Raw genomic sequence first — 18,436 nt, 5'->3', positions numbered from 1 at the left:
ACACCTCCGCTCCTTATTTTGATGATGTATGGTTGGGCATTCAAACCTACTTGTTGCCCGCTTTTCATTAATTATGGGTGGACATTCACACCTTGTCGCAGCCAAACACCTCCGCTCCCTGTTTTGATGGTGTATAATGGTGGACATTCGCACCTTTTCTCACCCGCTTTTTACTATGGTCGGCCATTCACAGCTTCCTCTCCACCATACTTGTATGGTGGGATATTCACACCCACTTGCATCCGAAGACCTCCGCCCCCACTTTTGTTGATATTTAGTCGGTCATTCGCACCTTACCCGCTTTTGGCAAACTATGGCCTTCTTGCAGCCAAACACCTGATCTCGCTTTTGATGATGTAAGGTTGGGCATTCAGACCTTGCTTCACCTACTTTTCACCAAATATAGTCGGACATTCACACCTTCTTGCAGCCGAACACTTCCGCTCCACTTTTGAGTGTTCTATGTAGCATTCACACCTTTTTCTTCACCGCATTTTATAGATTATGGTTGGAAATTCTCACCCACTCTCATCCGAAGACCTCTCCTCCCGCTTTTGTTAATGTATAGTCGGGCATGAGAACCTTTTCTTACCCGCTTTTTACAAATTATGGTTGGACATTCACACCTACTTGCAGCCGAATACTGATACTGATCCTCCCGTAATAAAATGGTCGGATCTTATCAAACACACTTTGTTTCTTGTGACAATCAAGTCAGCGAAACAGCGTATACACGTCAAGACACTGAATCAAGTTTGCCACAAGAACTCATAAGTTTGGCAGTATTGCTCTGCCGTCAGCAATCATACACCCATTTTATTTTCGTGAGACATGTGCAGGCACCTGTTCATCTACTGTTCTATCACTATGAATTAGTTTATCTATTATCAATAAGGATACTTCTACAACTACTATCAAAGTATGTCCGGACTTCTTATGTTGTCAGTTGCTATATATGAATAAGTGGGTAGCTACTGACAAGCATTAAGCATGTCACACAGCCCAAACATATAACATTTCAGGACACACCACACAGTTAACAACCACAGTGAAGCGTGTCAAAGCCCAAACATGTAACATTCAACGGGACACTTACACAACACATTCAAATCAAACAGTCAGACAACATACAAGAACATATACCCCAGCCGGCATTGCTCCCTGCCTATTTTCCTACAGCTCACTATGTGTGCGCACACCTTTATTCACAAACTCTTCAACTTATACTCTTTTACCGAAGCTGCTACAGCTCGATTGGCCGAATACCCTTAGATCCTATTTCGGTGAATTTGACATCTGCCTTACATGTAACAGATTAGCGATTTAGTTTGAGTGAAGGAATTCATTTTATAGCAAAATCCCAAATCGTGAAGAACTCATGAAAGTAAGCTTATTCTCGGATTCATGAAACTTTAGATTTGCTCTGTCTTTTACTGCAAAGTACAACGTTGTTTTTTTTGTTTAAATCTTTCTAGACATGGTAAATATGAAGGACAAAGCAGTTTTAACATAGTTTGAGTGAAGGAATTCATTTTATAGATAAAATCCCAAGAGTCTGCTGAGAAACAAGAATGAATGCGAAGTAGACTTTAACACGGCTCTAGGAGCGAGCCGAGTGTGGGCTAACCGGGAGAATTGCTTGAAAGAAACGCGACACCGAATGAGCGGTCAGAACAAAGCCTCAATACGGTTTTCCCGTGGTGTTTTTGTTGCTGCCTTGTCTTTTGCACAGAGTAAAAGACAAGGCAGCCATCGAATAGGGCCCGATTGTTCCTACTTGGTCAGCCGAGGAGCAAGGGGGGGAGCAAGCGTCTCAACCAAGCAAAGCTCACCATGGGGAAGGTGGCTATGCCAACTAGCCTGATGCCCTGCTCCCGCAGTGATGGATAATCGTACTCTGGTTTCTCTTCATAACGTACAAGTCTTTCGCCTTTTACTAAAGACTTCCGTGGAAAGCAGCACTAATGAGTTGTTTCTATTTTTGGCAGGCTTTACCTTTGCGGGTGAAGCCCTTTCCGTCTGTGCAAAAGAAATCTTGTTACTGTGCAGAGTGACTTCTCTGAGTAGAGTTGCCTTACTTGTTGCAACTGTGCCGATGTTGCTTGGATGGTGCTTGCTGGAGCGTGCGGTAGTGCAAAGTTATACCATTTAAAAGGGCTGAAGAGTGCTCAGTGCAGCGGGTGGGCGGAGGTGCAAAGTGACACTCTGGCCACCTATGGCCATAAAAAGAACACCACTACAAGTGCGCATTGTGCCAGGAAGGGCCCTTGGACGTGAACCAGTGGACAGATATCACTTCTCGGCCTTTTGGCTAAGATCAAGTGTAGTACCTGTTCTTATCAGTTTAATATCTGATATGGCCTTTGTACGAGGACTACATATTAAATTGATTTTTAGCAATAGGAGTTGAAAAAGGAGCTTGCTCCGTTCACTCCAAGCATCGACCCGGTACTGCAGTGCCGCTGGGAACGGTGCGCTCTTCTCTGCTCTTGTGAAAAAGCAAACAGTGGTGCAGGATGGAAGTTTCAGGGAGCCCAAGATGAAACTTTCTTTTAGTCTGCTGAGAAAAGAGAGTGAATGCGAAGTAGACTTTAACACAGCTCTGGGGGCAAGCCGAGTGCGGGCTAACCGGGAGAATTACTTGAAAGAAACGCGACACTGAATGAGCGGTCAGAACAAAGCCTCAATACAGTGTTCCCGTGGTGTTTGTGGCTGCCTTGTCTTTTGCACAGAGTAAAAGACAAGGCAGCCATCGAATAGGGCCCGATTTTTCCTACTTGGTCAGCCGAGGATCATGGAGGGGGAGCAAGCGTCTCAACCAAGCAAAGCTCACCATGGGGAAGGTGGCTATGCCAACTAGCCTGATGCCCTGCTCCCGCAGTGACGGATAATCGTACTCTGGTTTCTCTTCATAACGTACAAGTCTTTCGCCTTTTACTAAAGACTTCCGTGGAAAGCAGCACTAATGAGTTGTTTCTATTTTTGGCAGGCTTTACCTTTGCGGGTGAAGCCCTTTCCGTCTGTGCAAAAGAAATCTTGTTACTGTGCAGAGTGACTTCTCTGAGTAGAGTCGCCTTACTTGTTGCGACTGTGCCGATGTTTGAAGCTGGAGTGCAACGTTGTTGCTTGGATGGTGCTTGCTGGAGCGTGCGGGAGTGCAAAGTTATACCATTTAAAAGGGCTGAAGAGTGCTCAGTGCAGCGGGTGGGCGGAGGTGCAAAGTGACACTCTGGCCACCTATGGCCATAAAAAGAACACCGCTACAAGTGTGCATTGTGCCAGGAAGGGCCCTCGGACGTGAACCAGTGGACAGTTATCGCTTCTCGGCCTTTTGGCTAAGATCAAGTGTAGTACCTGTTCTTATCAGTTTAATATCTGATATGGCCTTTGTACGAGGACTACATATTAAATGGATTTTTAGCAATAGGAATTGAAAAAGGAGCTTGCTCCGTTCACTCCAAGCATCGACCCGGTACTGCAGTGCCGCTGGGAACGGTGCGCTCTTCTCTGCTCTTGTGAAAAAGCAAACAGTGGTGCAGGATGGAAGTTTCAGGGAGCCCAAGATGAAACTTTCTTTTAGTCTGCTGAGAAAAGAGAGTGAATGCGAAGTAGACTTTAACACAGCTCTGGGGGCGAGCCGAGTGCGGGCTAACCGGGAGAATTGCTTGAAAGAAACGCGACACTGAATGAGCGGTCAGAACAAAGCCTCAATACGGTGTTCCCGTGGTGTTTGTGGCTGCCTTGTCTTTTGCACAGAGTAAAAGACAAGGCAGCCATCGAATAGGGCCCGATTTTTCCTACTTGGTCAGCCGAGGAGCAAGGAGGGGGAGCAAGCGTCTCAACCAAGCAAAGCTCACCATGGGGAAGGTGGCTATGCCAACTAGCCTGATGCCCTGCTCCCGCAGTGACAGATAATCGTACTCTGGTTTCTCTTCATAATGTACAAGTCTTTCGCCTTTTACTAAAGACTTCCGTGGAGAGCAGCACTAATGAGTTGTTGCTATTTTTGGCAGGCTTTACCTTTGCGGGTGAAGCCCTTTCTGTCTGTGCAAAAGAAATCTTGTTACTGTGCAGAGTGACTTCTCTGAGTAGAGTTGCCTTACTTGTTGCGACTGTGCCGATGTTTGAAGCTGGAGTGCAAAGTTGTTGCTTGAATGGTGCTCGCTGGAGCGTGCGGGAGTGCAAAGTTATACCATTTAAAAGGGCTGAAGAGTGCTCAGTGCAGCGGGTGGGCGGAGATGCAAAGTGACACTCTGGCCACCTCGAAAACCGAGGTTACATCCAGTACCAGGGGCAGCCCAAGCTCTGCCGCAAGTGTGGTGAGCATGGGCACCTGGTTGAGGCTTGTACCAAGGTGATATGTGGGAAGTGCAGAGAAATTGGGGACACTTTTGGAGAGTGTCCAAATGGCAGGAAATGTAATCTCTGTGGAGAATTAAATCACCTCTTCTGAGATTGCCCTAAATCTTTTGCCAACAAATTAAAGACGGTAAAGCCACAGTCAAGCCAACAAAGAGAAGGACCAGAGGTGGCAGTTGGTGAACAAAGTGAAGAGGTTGACCCAATAAATTCAAACTTCCCGCTAAAAGCTTGGATTGGAAGTGAGGAGCAAAAAGGAGAGGGGCCTGTAGAGGCCTCACCACTCAGTGCTGAAGTCTGTGAGAATTCACAGGCAGAGGGTGGAGCTAAGCTAAATGAGGAGGAAGAGCAGACAGGTGAGTCTAGTGAAGGTACTCACCTCCCCGAAGGTCAACAGCCGAGGAGGACGGCATCTGAGTTGTCCTCTGATTCCCTTTAGCTCTGCAATCAACCCCCAGGGACTCAAAGTTAAATGCAACATTGCATCAGAGGCCAACACGAGAGTCCGAAAAGGAGAGCTAGTTTCCCAAGAAATAACCTGAGTGTGTAATTTGTTTTGATAACTTAGAAAAACGAAAATGACATACCTACTTTCCTTTATCCTTTTAATGGTTCTCACCTTCTCAACACTAAATGTGAGAAGTGTGAAATCAAAGACAAGAGCCCAGAGTATTATATCCTTCTTAGACTCCATAAAATCAGATGTGTTTTTAATACAAGAATGCGGACTACCTTTTTTGAAAAACCATAGACAATGGGAGGAAATGTGGCCCAATTTATCGATATGGAGTGGCTCAAATCAAATTAAAAATGATGGTGTGGCCATTCTAATTAAAAATCCGCATGTTCTGGTGCGAGACGGACGGGCACTTTTAGCACACTTGAATTTTATGGGGCAAGACTTTAACCTCTTAAATATTTATGGTTTCAATGGAAAAAATGACAGGTATGACCTTTTAGAAGATTACTCACAAACGGGTAAGAAATGGTAGTATTGCCAGACAATACATGATCAAAACAGGGAGCGGAGGTGGTTCAGCTGCAAGGTGTGAATTTCTGACTAAAGTTTGTAAAAAGCGCGTAAGACAAGGTGCGAATGCCCAACAATGTATGATCAAAAGAGGGAGCGGAGGTTTTCGGCTGCAAGGTCTGAATGTCCAACCATAATTTGTAAAAACCGGGGAAGAAAAGGCTCGAAAGCCCGACTATACACCATCAAAAGCGGGAGCGGAGGTGTTCAGCTGCAAGAAGGTGTGAATGTCCGACCATAGTTGGTAAAAAGCGGGTAAGAAAAGGTTAAAATGCCCGACTGTACACCATCAAAAGCGGAAGCGGAGGTGTTCGGCTTCAAGAAGACGTGAACCTCCGAACAAAGTTTGTAAAAAGCAGTTAAGAAAAGGTTCGAATATCCAACCAAACATAATCAAAAGCGGGAGCAGAGCTTTTCGACTGCAAGTAGGTGTGAATGTCAGATCATGATTTGCAAAAAGCTGATGAGAAAGGGTGAGAATGCCCGACTATACACCATCAAATGCGGGAGCGGAGTTGTTTGTCTGTGAGTAGGTGTGAATCTGCGACCATAATTGCTGAAAAATGTGTTAGAAAAGGTAAGAATGCCGGTCCATACATCATCAAAAGCGAGAGAGGTGGTGTTCTGCTGAAAGTAGGTGTGAATGTCCAGCCATAATTACTCACAAACGGGTAAGAAAAGGTAGTATTGCCAGACCATACATGATCAAAACAGTAAGCGGAGGTGGTTCAGCTGCAAGAAGGTGTGGATGTCTGACTATAGTTTGTAAAAAGCGGGTAAGACAAGGTGCGAATGCCCGACAATGTAAGGCAAGGCAAGACAAGGCAAGTATATTTGTATAGCACAATTCAACAACAAGGTGATTCAAAGTGCTTCACAGAGACATTAAAACAGAAGAAATAAAAAGCATGATTTAAAATTTAAACAAAAGAAGGAAATAAGAACAATAGATAAAATCAGAAAAAATTATATATATGAAAGATAAAATCAATAGTTAAAACATGATTCCGTTTTGAAACTCAAGCTTATTCAAATGCAGCTGAAAATAGATGTGTCTTCAACCTGGACTGAAATACACTGAGTGTTTCAGCTGATCTGAGGCTTTCTGGGACTTTGTTCCAGACATGTGGAGCATAGAAGCTGAATGCAGCTTCTCCATGTCTGGTTTTGACTCTGGGAACTGATAAAATACCGGATCCAGATGACCTGAGGGGTCTGGAAGGTTCATAGTGGGTCAGGAGGTCACTGATGTATTTTGGTCCTTGACCATTCAGAGCTTTATAGACCAGCATCAGAACTTTAAAGTCTATCCTCTGATGGACAGGCAGCCAGTGTAAAGACTTGAGAGCTGGACTGTGATGTGCTCCACTTTTTTGGTCTTAGTGAGGACTCGAGCAGCTGAGTTCTGGATGAGCTGCAGTTGTCTAACTGACTTTTTAGGCAGACCTGTAAAGATGCTATTACAATAATCAAGCCTACTAAAGATGAATGCATGGACTAGTTTTTCCAGGTCCTGCTGAGACATCAGATCTTTTAGCCTTGATATATTCTTAAGGTGATAGTAGGCTGACTTTGTTAATGCCTTAATGTGTTTGTCCAAATTTAGGTCTGAGTCCATCACTACACCCAGATTTCTGGCCTGGTTGGTCGTTTTTAGATTTATAGATTGAAGCTCTGTGGTGACTTTCAATCGTTTATCTTTGGCTCCAAAGACAATTACCTCAGTTTTGTTTATGTTTAGCTGGAGGAAGTTGTGGCACATCCAGTCATTAATCTCCTCAATGCATTTTCCAAGGGCCTGTACAGGCCCTCTGTCTCCTGGTGACATTGTTATATACATCTGTGTGTCATCTGCATAGCTATGGTAGTTTATTTGGTTGTTTTTTATAATCTGTGCCAGTGGGAGCATGTAGATGTTAAACAGAAGAGGTCCCAGGATGGAACCTTGGGGAACTTGTGATTCTTGTCTGCTCAGATGTAAAGTTACCTATTGACACAAAGTACTTCCTGTTCTCTAAGTATGTTTTGAACCAGTTTAGTACAGTTCCGGAAAGACCAGCCCAGTTCTCCAGTTGTTTGAGTAATATATTGTGGTCAACTGTATCAAAGGCAGCACTGAGATCCAGTAAAACTAAGACTGACATTTTTCCACTGTCTGTATTCAGACATATGTCATTAAACACTTTGGTCAGAGCAGTCTCAGTGCTGTGGTGCTGTCTAAAGCCTGACTGGAAGGTATCATAGCAGTTATTTTGTGTTAAAAAGTAATTAAGCTGTTGAAAAACCGCTTTTTCAATGATCTTACTTAAAAATGGGAGATTTGAGATGGGCCTGTAGTTGTTCATTTGCGTCTTATCAAGATTGTCCTTTTTCAGCAGAGGTTTAATTACAGCTGTTTTTAGTGGCTCTGGAAACACACCTGACGTTAAGGACAGGTTCACAATCAGTAACAGGTCTGACTCCAAAGTCTTTGAGACCCCTTTGAAAAAACCTGTTGGTAGGATGTCTAAACAGCAAGAGGAGGACTTCAGGTGACGTAAGATGTCCTCCAGGTCTTTACTGTTAATGGGTTGAAATAGTGTCATGGTGTTTAAACCGGTTTTCGGTGGACACAGTACATATGCTGAACCTGCTGCTGATGTACCAACTGCTTGTCTAATATTTTGGACTTTGTCTATGAAGAATTTGGCAAAGTCATTGCAGGCCATGGTGGAATGGAGTTCATTTGCCACTGACACAGGAGGGTTTGTTAGCCTGTCAACTGTAGCAAATAAGGCCCGAGCATTATGACTGTTTTTGGTGATGATGTCAGGGAAGTAGGATTTCCTTGCATTCCTCAGTTGTAAATTATAAGAGTGAAGTTTCTCTTTATAGATGTCATAATGAACCTGGAGATTTGTTTTTCTCCATCGGCGCTCAGCTTTCCGACACACTCTTTTCCCATTTTTCACCAGTGTGGAATTTCGCCATGGAGACTTCTTCCTTCCAGAGATAACCTTCACCTTAATGGGAGCAATAGTATCCATAACATTTAACATTTTAGTATTAAAGCTACTGACGAGCTCACTGACTGAACCCCCGGACAGGGCAGGTGCTAAGGAGAAAACCTGGTTAAAGATCTTACTACTGTTTTCAGTTTTGAGATCACTGCTGTTGAGACATTTGTGTGCACTGAAATCGTACTCTCAAAGAAAACACAGGAATGGTCAGACAGGCCCACATCAGACACAGTAATCTTTGAAATGCTTAGACCCTTGGAGATCACTAAGTCTAGAGTGTGCCCCCTATTGTGCGTAGGCTCTGTTATATGCTGAGTCAGCCCAAAGTTGTCCAGAGTGTTACTCAGGTCTTTAGTCCCTCTGTCCTGAGGATTGTCCATATGGATGTTAAAATCACCAACAATAATTATACAGTCAAAATCAACACAGATCATAGACAGCAGTTCACTGAGGTCTTCAGAAAAATCTGAACAGTATTTAGGGGGCCTGTAAATATTCAGAAACAGGACACTGGGTGAGGCCTTCACCTGTATAGCCATATATTCAAAGGACTGAAAACTTCCAGGAGATAACTGCTTACATTGAAAGGATTCATTGAATAAGACTGCGACCCCTCCTCCTCTCCTGCTCACTCTGGCCTCGCTGATAAAACTGTAACCAGGAGGGGTTGACTCAATAAGAACAGCAGCACTGTTATTTTGTTCCAACCAAGTTTCAGTTAAAAACATAAAATCCAGGGTGTGCTCAGTGATAAAATCATCAATTAAGAATGTTTTCCCAGCTAAAGACCTAACATTTAATAAAGCCAACTTAAGTGTTTTAGAGGTATTATTTGCCCCCTCGTGTTTGGGTGCAGTCTGTGGCACACAAGGTATGTTTACTTTATTTAAAGATCTTTTTGAGTGCAACTCTCTGTGTTTTGACTGGGTCACATTTCTCCTTCTGTCACCTAAAAGTACAGAAATTTTAAGATCTTCTAATAAACAGGGTCCCAGCTTGTCCTGGGAAAAGTCACGACTGTCAGAATTCACACAGCCTGGACCCCTCACACATCACACATCAGACTGCGGAGACAGTACATGGTGGCAGCGTGAAGGGACAGAAGGGGGTGGGGCTGGGCTCCGTCGCTTCGGCTGCTCTAGTAGGGGCGGGGCTCGGCGGGGAACCTTTGGCCGCTTTGGTGGGGGGTTTATGGGGGATAAAAAGGGATTGGGCTGGGGGGTAGATCTAAGCCCAGCATTGACCCGTTCCATCATCTCCTCAGTGAATTTCAGGTGAGGGGAGGAGGAGGGAGAAAGGGAGGGTGAGGAGCACAATGACCTGTCAGGGGTTTGGGGGGCTGGGGAAGGTCCTGGTCCTGGTCCCTGGTCCTGGTCATTAGTGCTGTTGAGAGGGTTTGGGGCAAATAAAGACCTCTCTTCTTGCCTCTGATGTCTCTCCTTTCCAAAGTTCCTCTTGGGTGGGGGCAGATGGAGTTCCTCCTCAAGGTTTCTGCTGGGATTTGTTTGTTCCTCTCTATGAGATAACTCCTTGTTTATCTCAGCCTTGGCCCCGAGCACAGATGGATGACGTAGGAAATAAAATATGTTGGAGGTGAACAGTTTCACCCCTGACTTGTTAAAATTAAATCCATTTGCCATGTATGATCAAAAGAGGGAGCGGAGGTGTTTGGCTGCAAGGTCTGAATGTCCAGCCATAATTTCTAAAAACCGGGTAAGAAAAGGCTCGAAAGCCCGACTTTACACCATCAAAAGCGGGAGCGGAGGTGTTCAGCTGCAAGAAGGTGTGAATGTTCGACTAAAGTTTGTAAAAATCTGGTAAGACAAGGTGCGAATGCCCAACAATGTATGATCAAAAGCGGGAGCGGAGGTGTTCAGCTGCAAGAAGGTCTGAATGTCCATCAATAATTGCTAGAAAACATGAAAGTAAAAATTTCGAAAATCAAACCGCACATGATCATAAGTGGGAGAGGAGGTGTTCCGCTGCAAGAAGATGTGAATATCCACCCATAATTCCTGAAAAAAGGGGAAAAAAATGGTGCGAATGCCCAACCATACATCATCAAAAGCAGCTGTAGATGTGTTCGGCTACAAGAAGGTGTGAACGTCCAACCAAAGTTTGTAAAAAGCAGTTAAGAAAAGGTTCGAATATCCAACCAAACATAATCAAAAGCGGGAGCAGAACTGTTCGACTGCAAGTAGGTGTGGATGTCAGATCCATCCATCCATCCATCATCTGCCGCTTATCCGGGGGTCGGGTCGCGGGGGCAGCAGCTTGAGCAGAGAAACCCAGACGTCTCTGTCCCCGGCCACTTCCTCCAGCTCTTCCGGGGGGACCCCGAGGCGTTCCCAGGCCAGCCGAGAGACATAGTCTCTCCAGCGTGTCCTGGGTCTTCCCCGGGGTCTCCTCCCAGTGGGACGTGCCCGGAACACCTCCCCAGGGAGGCGCCCAGGGGGCATCCTAACCAGATGCCCGAGCCACCTCATCTGACTCCTCTCAATGCGGAGGAGCAGCGGTTCTACTCCGAGCCCCTCCCGGATGACTGAGCTTCTCACCCTATCTCTAAGGGAGAGCCCAGACACCCTGCGGAGGAAACCCATTTCGGCCGCTTGTATTCGCGATCTTGTTCTTTCGGTCACTACCCACAACTCGTGACCATAGGTGAGGATGGGAACGTAGATTGACCAGTAAGTAGAGAGCTTCGCCTTCTGGCTCAGCTCCCTCTTCACAACGACGGGCCGGTGCAGAGCCCGCAACACTGCAGACGCCGCACCGATCCGCCCGTCAATCTCCCGCTCCATTCGTCCCTCACTCGTGAACAAGACCCCGAGATACTTGAACTCCTCCACTTGGGGAAGGATCTCATTCCCGACCCGGAGAGAGCATTCCACCCTTTTCCGGCTGAGAACCATAGTCTCGGATTTGGAGGTGCTGATTCTCATCCCAGCCGCTTCACACTCGGCTGCGAATCGCTCCAGTGAGAGCTGAAGGTCACGGCCTGACGACGCTAACAGAACCACATCATCTGCAAAAAGCAGAGACCCGATTCTGAGGTCGCCAAATCGGACACCCTCAACGCCCTGGCTGCGCCTAGAAATTCTGTCCATAAAAGTTAGGAACAGAATCGGTGACAAAGGGCAGCCCTGACGGAGTCCAACTCTCACCGGAAACGTATCCGACTTACTGCCGGCAATGCGGACCAAACTCTGGCACCGGTCATACAGAGACCGAACGGACCCTATCAAGGGGTCCGGCACTCCATATTCCCGGAGCACCCCCCACAGGACTCCACGAGGGACACGGTCGAACGCTTTCTCCAAGTCCACAAAACACATGTAGACTGGTTGGGCGAACTCCCATGCACCCTCCAGGATCCTGCCGAGGGTATAGAGCTGGTCCACTGTTCCACGGCCAGGACGAAAGCCACACTGCATCTCCTGAATCCGAGGCTCGATTATCCGACGGATCCTCCTCTCCAATACCCCCGAATAGACCTTACCAGGGAGGCTGAGGAGTGTGATACCCCTATAGTTGGAACACACCCTCCGGTCCCCCTTTTTAAAGAGGGGGACCACCACCCCAATCTGCCAGTCCAGAGGCACTGTCCCCGATGTCCACGCGATGCTGCAGAGGCGTGTCAGCCAAGACAGCCCTACAACATCCAGAGCCTTGAGAAACTCAGGACGGACCTCATCCACCCCCGGGGCCTTGCCACCGAGGAGCTTTTTGACCACCTCGGCAACCTCAGCCCCAGAAATGGGAGGCCCCGTCTCCGAGCTCTCCGACTCTGCCTCTTCCGAGCACGTGTTGGTAGGATTGAGGAGTTCCTCGAAGTACTCCCCCCACCGACTCACAACATCCCTAGTTGAGGTCAGCAAAGCCCCGTCCCCACTGTAAACAGTGTTGACTGTGAGCCGCTTCCCCCCCCTGAGACGCCGGATGGTGGACCAGAATCTCTTCGAGGCCGTCCGGAAATCGTTCTCCATGGTCTCACCGAACTCCTCCCAGGCCCGAGTTTTTTTCTCAGCAACCGCCGAAGCCGCAGCCCGTCTGGCCTGTCGGTACCTATCAGCTGCTTCCAGGGTCCCACTGGCCAAAAAGGCCCGATAGGACTCCTTCTTCAGCTTGACGGCTTCCCTCACCACTGGTGTCCACCAGCAGGTTCGAGGGTTGCCGCCACGACAGGCACCGACCACCTTACGGCCACAACTCCGATCAGCTGCCTCGGCAATGGAGTCACGGAACATGGCCCATTCGGACTCAATGTCCCCCACCTCCCCCGGGATATGGTTGAAGCTCTGCCGGAGGTGGGAGTTAAAGCTCCTTCTGACGGGGGATTCTGACAAACGCTCCCAGCAGACCCTCACAATACGTTTGGGCCTGCCAGGTCTGATCGGCATCCTCCCCCACCAGCGGAGCCAACTCACCACCAGGTGGTGATCAGTTGACAGCTCCGCCCCTCTCTTCACCCGAGTGTCCAGGACATACGGCCGCAAGTCCGATGATACAACCACAAAGTCGATCATCGAACTGCGGCCAAGGATGTCCTGGTGCCAAGTGCACATATGGACACCCTTATGTCTGAACATGGTGTTCGTTATGGACAGTCCATGACCAGCACAGAAGTCCAACAACATAACACCACTCTGGTTCAGATCGGGGGGGCCGTTCCTCCCAATCACACCCCTCCAGGTCTCACTGTCATTGCCCACGTGAGCATTGAAGTCCCCCAGCAGAACGAGGGAGTCTCCGGTAGGAGCATTCTCCAGTGCCTCCCCCAGAGACTCCAAAAAGGGTGGGTACTCTGAACTGCTGTTTGGCGCATAGGCACAAACAACAGTCAGGACTCGTCCCCCCACCCGAAGGCGGAGGGAGGCTACCCTCTCGTTCACTGGGGTAAACCCCAATGTACTGGCACACAGCCGGGGGGCAATAAGTATGCCCACACCTGCTCTGCGCCTCTCACCACGGGCAACTCCAGAGTGGAAGAGAGTCCAACCCCTCTCAAGAGGACTGGTTCCAGAGCCCAAGCCGTGCGTCGAGGTGAGTCCGACTATATCTAGCCGGAACCGCTCAGCCTCGCGCACCAGCTCCGGCTCCTTCCCCAACAGAGAGGTGACATTCCACGTCCCAAGAGCTAGCTTCAGTAGCCGAGGATCAGACCGCCAAGGCCTCTGCCTTCGGCCGCTACCCAGCTCACATCGCACCCGACCCCCTTGGCCCCTCCCACGGGTGGTGAGCCCGTCGGAAGGGGGACCCACGTCATCATTTCGGGCTATGCCCGACCGAGCCCCATGGGCACAGACCCGGCCACCAGGCGCCCGCTGCCGGGCCCCACCCCCGGGCCTGGCTCCGGGGGGAGGCCCCGGTGTCCCATATCCGGGCAAGGGATCACGAGGTCCAAATTTTTTGTTCATCATAAGGGGTCTTTTGAGCTGTTCTTTGTCTGGTCCCTCATCTAGGATCTGCTTGCCTTGGGTGACCCTACCAGGGGCTTAAAGCCCCGAGCAACATAGCTCCCGGACTCATTGGGGCACGCAAACTCCCCCACCACGATAAGGTGACAGCTCAGGAGGGAGGGATGTCAGATCATAATTTGCAAAAAGCTGATGAGAAAGGGTGAGAATGCCCGACTATACACCATCAAATGCGGGAGCGGAGTTGTTCGTCTGTGAGTAGGTGTGAATCTCCGACCATAATTGCTGAAAAATGTGTTAGAAAAGGTAAGAATGCCGGTCCATACATCATCAAAAGCGAGAGAAGTGGTGTTCTGCTGAAAGTAGGTGTGAATGTCCAGCCATAATTACTCACAAACGGGTAAGAAAAGGTAGTATTGCCAGACCATACATGATCAAAACAGGGAGCGGAGGTGGTTCAGCTGCAAGAAGGTGTGAATGTCCGACTAAAGTTCAAATATATTAACAAAAGCGAGAGGAGAAGTCTTCGGATGAGAGTGTTTGAGAATTTCCAACCATAATCTATAAAATGCGGTGAAAAAAAGGTGTTATAGAACACTAAAAGGTGGAGCGGAAGTGTTCGGCTGCAAGAAGGTGTGAATGTCCGACTATATTTGGTGAAAAGCATGTGAAGCAAGGTCTGAATGTCCAACCTTACATCATCAAAAGCGAGATCAGAGGTGTTTGGCTGCAAGAAGGCCATAGTTTGCCAAAAGCGGGTAAGGTGCGAATGACCGACTAAATATCAACAAAAGTGGGGGCGGAGGTCTTCGGATGCAAGTGGGTGTGAATATTCCACCATACAAGTATGGTGGAGAGGAAGCTATGAATTGCTGACCATTGTTTGCAAAAAGCGGGTGAGAAAAGGTGCGAATGTCCAACCATACATGATCAAAACAGGGAGCGGACGTGTTTGGCTGCGACAAGGTTTTAATGTCCACCCATAATTAATGAATAGCGGGCAACAAGTAGGTTCCAATGCCCAACCATACATCATCAAAAGCAGGAGTGGATGTGTTCGGCTACAAGAAGGTTTGAATGTCCGAGCATAGTTTGTAAAAAGCGGGTAAGAAAAGCTTCGAATGCCCGAACATACACCATCAAAAGACAGACCGGACGTGTTCCGCTGTAAGTAGGTGTGAATGCCCAACCATAGTTGGTAAAAAGAAGGTAAGAAAAGGTTCAAATATCCGACTGTACACAATCAATAGCGGGAGCGGATGTGTTCGGCTACAAGAAGGTGTGAAAGTCTCACCATGGTTTGTAAAAAGCGGGTAAGAAAAGGTGCGAATGTATGATCAAAAGAGGGAGCGGAGGTTTTCGGCTACAAGAAGGTCTGAATGTCCGACCAAAGTTTGTAAAAAGCGGGTAAGAAAGGTTTGAATGCCCGACTATACACCATCAAAAGCGGGATTGGAGGTGTTGCACTGTAAGACGGTGTGAATGTCTGACCATAGTTTGTAAAAAGCAGTAGGTGTGAATGTCAGATCATAATTTGCAAAAAGCTGATGAGAAAGGGTGAGAATGCCCTACTATACACCATCAAATGCGAGAGCGGAGGTGTTTGTCTGTGAGTAGGTGTGAATGTCCCACCCTAGTTGCTGAAAAATGTGTTAGAAAAGGTAAGAATGCCAGCCCATACATCATCAAAAGCGGGAGAGGTGGTGTTCGGCTGCAAGAAGGTGTGAATATCCAGCCATAATTACTCACAAACGGGTAAGAAAAGGTAAGAATACCAAACCATAAATTATCAAAAGCGGCAGCAGAGATGTTCGGCTGGTATTTATAAATGTCTAGATAGATTTGAACAAAAAACAACGTAGTATTTTGCAGTAAAAGAAAGAAAGGTTCAGAAATCCGAGAAAAAGCTTTTCATGAGTTCTGCATGATTTGGGATTTTGCTTATAAAATGCATTCCTTCAATCAAACTATGGTAAAACGGCTTTTACCTTCATATTTATCAATGTCTAGATCGACTTCAACAAAGAACAACATTAGATTTTGCAGTAGAAGAAAGAGAGACACTGAAGGATCAGGAATCCGAGAATAAGCTTATTTTCATACGTTCTGCATGATTTGGGATTTTGCTATAAAATGAATTCCTTCACTCAAACTATGTTAAAACTGCTTTTACCTTCATATTTATCAATGTCTAGATCGACTTCAACAAAGAACAACATTGTATATTGCAGTAGAAGAAAGAGCAACACTGAAGGAACAGGAATCCGAGAATAAGCTTACTTTCATACGTTCTGCATGATTTGGGATTTTATGTATAAAATGAATTCCTTCACTCAAACCAAGTGAAAACTTCTTTGTCCTTCATATTTATCAATGTCTAGATCGACTTCAACAAAGAACAACATTGTATATTGCAGTAGAAGAAAGAGAGACACTGAAGGAACAGGAATCCGAGAATAAGCTTCTTTTCATACGTTCTGCATGATTTGGGATTTTGCTATAAAATGAATTCCTTCACTCAAACTATGTTAAAACTGCTTTTAACTTCATATTTATCAATGTCTAGATCGACTTCAACAAAGAACAACATTGTATATTGCAGTAGAAGAAAGAGCAACACTGAAGGAACAGGAATCCGAGAATAAGCTTATTTTCATACGTTCTGCATGATTTCGGATTTTCCTATAAAATGAATTGCTTTGCTCAAACCAAGTTAAAATTGCTTTGTCTTCATATTTATCAATGTCAAAGCAGTTTTAACATAGTTTGAGTGAAGGAATTCATTTTAAAACAAAATCTCAAAACATGCACAACACATGAAAAGCTTATTCTCGGATTCCTGATCCTTCAGTGTTGCTATTTGTTATATTGCAAAGTACAACGTGTTTTCTTTGTTTTGTTTAAATCTATCTCGACATTGATAAATATGGAAGGACAAAGCAGGTTTAACTTGGTTTGAGCAAAGCAATTTTTTGTAGCAAAATCCGAAATCGTGAAGAACTCATGAAAGCAAGCTTATACTCGGATTCCTGAAACTTTTAGATCTTAGATTTGCTCTTTCTTTTACTGCAAAGTACGTTGGGGTTTTTTTTTGTTTAAATCTTTCTAGACAAGGTAAATATGAAGGACAAATCAGTTTTAACATAGTTTGAGTGAAGGAATGCATTTTATAAGCAAAATCCCAAATCATGCAAAACTAACGAAAAGCTTTTTCTCGCTTTTCACTGCTTTTTACAAACTGGTCGGACGTTCACACCTTCTTGCAGCCGAACAATTCCGCTTCCACTTTTGATGGTGTATATTCGGGCATTCAAACCTTTTCTTACCCGCTTTTTACAAACCATGGTCGGACTTTCACACCTTCTTGCAGCCGAACACCACCTCTCCCGCTTTTGATGATGTATGGTCCAGCATTCTTACCTTTTCTAACACATTTTTCAGCAATTATGGTCGGACATTCACACCTACTCACAGCCAAACACTTCCGCTCCCGCATTTGATGGTGTTTAGTCAGGCATTCTCACCCTTTCTCATCAACTTTTTGCATATGATCTGATATTCACACCTACTTGCAGTCGAACACCTCTGCTTCCGCTTTTGATGGTACATATTTGGGCATTCGAACCTTTTGTTACCCGCTTTTTACATACCATGGGTGGACTTTCACACCTTCTTGTAGCCGAACAACTCTGCTCCCGCTATTGATTGTGTACAGTCGGGTATTTTAACCTTTTCTTACCCGCTTTTTACCAACTATGGTCGGACATTCACACCTTCTTACAGCGGAACACGTCCGCTCCCTCTTTTGATGGTGTATGTTCGGGCATTCGAACCTTTTCTTACCTGCTTTTTACAAACCATGGTCGGACTTTCACACCTTCTTGTAGCCGAACACCTCCGCTCCCTCTTTTGATCATACATTGTTGGGCATTCGCACCTTGTCTTACCCGCTTTTTACAAACTATAGTCAGACATTCACACGTTGCAGCTGAACCACCTCCGCTCCCTGTTTTGATCATGTATGGTCTGGCAATACTAGCTTTTCTTACCCGTTTGTGAGTAATTATGGCTGGACATTCACACCTACTTGCAGTCGAACAGCTCTGCTCCCGCTTTTGATTTTGTTTGGTTGGATATTCGACGCTTTTCTTAACTGCTTTTTACAAACTTTGGTCGGACGTTCAAACCTTCTTGCAACCGAACACCTCCGCTTCCGCTTTTGATTGTGTACAGTCGGGTAGTTTAACCTTTTCTTACCCGCTTTTTACCAACTATGGTTGGACATTCACACCGTCTTACAGCGGAACACCTCCGCTTCCGCTTTTGATGGTGTATAGTCGGGCATTCGAACCTTTTCTTACCCGCTTTTTACAAACTATGGTCGGACATTCAATCCTTCTTGTAGCCGAAAAGCTCCGCTCCCTCTTTTGATCATACATTGTCGGGCATTTGCAACTTTTCTTACCCGCTTTTTACAAACCATGGTCGGACTGTCACACCTTCTTGTAGCTGAACACATCCGCTCCCACTATTGATTGTGTACAGTCAGGTTTTTTAACCTTTTCTTACCCGCTTCTTACCAACTCTGGTCGGACATTCACACCTTCTTAAAGCGGAACACGTCCGCTCCC

General features: G+C 46.3%; 5 non-coding genes across 5 annotated transcripts; all 5 read left to right on the top strand.

Annotated features, from left to right (window-relative positions):
* The first annotated feature begins 1,892 nt into the window (after window positions 1-1,892).
* LOC140308243 (U5 spliceosomal RNA) lies at window positions 1,893-2,006 on the top strand. The gene has a single exon (XR_011916208.1). It is a non-coding gene; the product is annotated as a U5 spliceosomal RNA (small nuclear RNA).
* Window positions 2,007-2,291: 285 nt separating this feature from the next.
* On the top strand, window positions 2,292-2,482 carry LOC140307866 (U2 spliceosomal RNA). Its single transcript, XR_011915892.1, has one exon. It is a non-coding gene; the product is annotated as a U2 spliceosomal RNA (small nuclear RNA).
* Window positions 2,483-2,893: 411 nt separating this feature from the next.
* Window positions 2,894-3,007, top strand: LOC140308242 (U5 spliceosomal RNA). Its single transcript, XR_011916207.1, has one exon. It is a non-coding gene; the product is annotated as a U5 spliceosomal RNA (small nuclear RNA).
* Window positions 3,008-3,315: 308 nt separating this feature from the next.
* LOC140307993 (U2 spliceosomal RNA) lies at window positions 3,316-3,506 on the top strand. Its single transcript, XR_011916008.1, has one exon. It is a non-coding gene; the product is annotated as a U2 spliceosomal RNA (small nuclear RNA).
* Window positions 3,507-3,917: 411 nt separating this feature from the next.
* LOC140308339 (U5 spliceosomal RNA) lies at window positions 3,918-4,031 on the top strand. Its single transcript, XR_011916296.1, has one exon. It is a non-coding gene; the product is annotated as a U5 spliceosomal RNA (small nuclear RNA).
* Window positions 4,032-18,436: the final 14,405 nt, after the last annotated feature.

The sequence above is a fragment of the Leuresthes tenuis genome, unplaced genomic scaffold, assembly GCF_036924035.1.
Source record: "Leuresthes tenuis unplaced genomic scaffold, fLeuTen1.0.hap1 SCAF_5, whole genome shotgun sequence".
In the NCBI taxonomy this organism is placed as follows: Eukaryota; Metazoa; Chordata; class Actinopteri; order Atheriniformes; family Atherinopsidae; genus Leuresthes; species Leuresthes tenuis.
Note: the sequence above shows the minus strand (reverse complement) of the source record. Positions and strands in the feature narration are given on the sequence as shown.